Genomic DNA, 3481 nt, shown 5'->3' with positions numbered 1-3481 from the left:
CTAGAGCCTATTACACAGAGTAATGTAAGTCAGAAAGAGAAAAACAACTATAGTATATTAATGTCTATGAAGGTGATGGCACCCCACTCCAGTACTCTTGCCTGGAAAATCCCATGGACGGAGGAGCCTGGTAGGCTGCAGTCCATGGGGTCGCAAAGAGTTGGACACGACTGAGCGACTTCACTTTCACTTTTCACTTTCATGCATTGAAGGAAATAGCAACCCACTCCAGCATTCTTGCCTGGAGAATCCCAGGGACGGGGAAGCCCGGTGGGCTGCCATCTATGGGGTCACACAGAGTTGGACATGACTGAAGCGACTTGGCAGCAGCAGCAGCAGCATGCATATATATGGAATCTAGAAAATGATACTGATGAATCTGGTAAAGAACAGACTTGTGGATGCAGTCGGAGAAGGTAAGGGTGGGACAAACTGAAAAAGTAGCGTTGACACTATCACAGGTGAAATAGTTAGTGGGTAGTTGCTAAATGACACAGGGAGCCCAGCCTGGCACTCTGTGATGACCTGCAGGGGTGGGAAGGGAGTAAGGGAGGTTCATGAGCTAAGGGATGTGTGTGTGTGTGTGTGTGTGTGTGTGTGTGTGTGTAATTATAACTGATTCTCACTGTTGTACAGCAGAAACCAACACAAAATTGTAAAGCAATTTTCCACCAGTTATAAAATTAATAAAATTTCAAAAATAAAATAAATACAAAATGGAGTGATTTGCTCCCAGAACATCAAACCACAATCTCATTGCAGTTTCAACATCTCCTAGGGGTATGAAATTTTATTGTTTTTGTGCAGCAGTATCTTTAATTAAGTACAGACTTTTCCAATCATGTCACCTAGAGGTCATTTTATCCATTGCTGTTTGGCTATGAGTCTCTTGTCTCTCTCCTGAGCAATGGTAAGGTGGACACCCTTTCTGTGGAGAAGAGAGATCCACGGTGTTGCCTTTGCCAATAATGAAAATGTTGGAAAATCCGGTGTCAAAGCTCTTGCCACTGGCATCTTTCTCATGAGCTACAAAAGAATCAGGGTGTCTCTTGCAGTTGGTGATCATATCAATTCTTTCCAGGTTAGCACCTCCAGAAACCATGCACAGGTTCCCAGTGTCAAATTAGATGAAATCAGTAATCTTGCCAGTCACCAGATCAATTTGAATGGCGTCATTCACCGTGATGAGGGACTCAAGGTGGCTGATGGTGCAAACATCATGGGTCATCAGATGCAGAATTCCTTTTGCCCCACAAAGATCTTTCTCACTTTGTACAACTTATACCTGGCCTCTTTTGGTGTAATGCAATGAACAGCAAAAGATGACAACTCTCTCCAGTCTTGTTAATGCTAATGATATCCATAAATCCAGCAGAGTAGTTTATATCAGTGCAGACCTTGCCATCAATCTAAATGAAACACTGCATACAAATCCTTATTTCATCTCCTGTCAAAGCATACTTAAGTCTGTTCCTTAGGAAAATTATTAGAAGGAGACATTCCCTTAGCTCATGGGGACCAATAAATGGGTGAGAAGCAAACACACCAGTCAGTTTATCCGGCATCCAATGCTTTGGAGCTGTTACACACTTCAGGTGCTTCTTGAGACCATGAGCCATGACTTCACTGGGCATAAAAGAGCTGGGAAAGTGAATTTTAAATACATAACCTGAAATTTCAGTAGTCTACTGGTCCCATCACTTCGTGGGAAATAGATGGGGAAACAGTGGAAACAGTGGCTGACTTTATTTTGGGGGGCTCCAAAATCACTGAAGATGGTGACTGCAGCCATGAAATTAAAAGACGCTTATTTTCCTTGGAAGGAAAGTTATGACCAACCTAGATACAGCATATTCAAAAGCAGAGACATTATTTTGCCAACAAAGATCCGTCTAGTCAAGGCTATGGTTTTTCCAGTGGTCATGTATGGATGTGAGAGTTGGACTGTGAAGAAAGCTGAGCGCTGAAGAATTGATGCTTTTGAACTGTGGTGTTGGAGAAGACTCTTGAGAGTCCCTTGGACTGCAAGGAGATCCAACCAGTCCATCCTAAAGAAGATCAGCCGTGGGTGTTCTTTGGAAGGAATGATGCTAAAGCTGAAACTCCAGTACTTTGGACATCTCATGTGAAGAGTTGACTCATTGGAAAAGACCCCAATGCTGGGAGGGATTGGGAGCAGGAGGAGAAGGGGACGACAGAGGATGAGATGGCTGGATGGCATCATGGACTCGATGGACGTGAGCTTGAGTGAACTCCAGGAGTTGGTGATAGACAGGGAGGCCTGGCGTGCCGCGGATCATGGGGTCGCAAAGAGTCAGACACAACTGAGCAACTGAACTGAACTGAACTGAACTGAACATGATAAAGACCTCTTCTGTTTCCTTCCCTCCAAGCGAAGATGGCTTGGCTTTAAAAAAAAAAAAAAACACCTTTCTTTTCTTTTGCTAGTACCTTCTTCCCTGCTTTCCTTCTACCTATAAAAACCTTCCGTTTTAAGCAACTCCTTAAGCATCCCTCTATTTACTAGATTGGATGCTGTCTGACTCCTGAGTTGTTAAATAAAGATAATTAGATCTCCCCACCAAAAGAAAGAAATGAAAGGAGACTAATACTAATAGAAATACATACCACATTCATGAATCAGAAGATTCAATAATGTTAAGCTATCAAACTTCCCCAAATTGATCTTCAAATTCAACTTACAGTTGACCCTTGAACAACTCAGATTTGGACTGAGCAGATAGGCAGATTTTTTTCCAATAAATACAGACTACAGAGCTACATAATCCTCAGTTGGTTGACTCTGCCAATACAGAGCCATGGACGCAGAGGGACATCTGCAACGTTATACTCAGATTTTCCACTTCAAGGACTGTTGTTCAGTGGTCAACTATTGCAGGAAGGTAAACCCCTTCCAGGGCCCTAGACTGGGCTCTTGCCTACTGCTGCTGCTGCTGCTGCTGCTGCTAAGTCACTTCAGTCGTGTCCGACTCTGTGTGACCCCATAGGCGGCAGCCCACCAGGCTCCCCCGTCCCTGGGATTCTCCAGGCAAGAACACTGGAGTGGGTTGCCATTTCCTTCTCCAATGCATGAAAGTGCAAAGTGAAAGGGAAGTCACTCAGTCGTGTCCGAGTCTTCATGACCCCCTGGACTGCAGCCCACCAGGCTCCTCTGTCCATGGGATTTTCCAGGCAAGAGTATTGGAGTGGGGTGCTATCGCCTTCTCCAGGGCTCTTGCCTGATACTCAGAAGTTAATTGACTGAGGAGACACACATGCTGACAAAACAAGAGACTTTATTGGGAGGGGATGCCTGGGCCTCCAGTCCATCAAACCTCAAATTCAAAACGAAGATAACAAGTGATGAAGGGATTAAGAAAGACTGCTGTTAGAAAGGCAAGTCACTGTGACAAGGAACTAGGGTCTCCTGCATTGCAGGCAGATTCTTTTTAAGTTATTTGTTTTTTAATTGAAGGGTAAT

At 44.1% G+C, this 3481-nt stretch overlaps 1 pseudogene; it reads right to left on the bottom strand.

Moving 5' to 3' along the window:
* Window positions 1-855: 855 nt before the first annotated feature.
* Window positions 856-1619, bottom strand: LOC138085552 (small ribosomal subunit protein eS4, X isoform-like; annotated as a pseudogene).
* Between the last annotated feature and the right edge of the window lie 1862 nt (window positions 1620-3481).

The sequence above is a fragment of the Capricornis sumatraensis genome, chromosome 9 (genome assembly GCF_032405125.1).
Source record: "Capricornis sumatraensis isolate serow.1 chromosome 9, serow.2, whole genome shotgun sequence".
Classification (NCBI taxonomy): domain Eukaryota; kingdom Metazoa; phylum Chordata; class Mammalia; order Artiodactyla; family Bovidae; genus Capricornis; species Capricornis sumatraensis.
The sequence above is the reverse complement of the archived record's forward strand: the minus strand, read 5'-3'. Positions and strand labels throughout refer to the sequence as shown.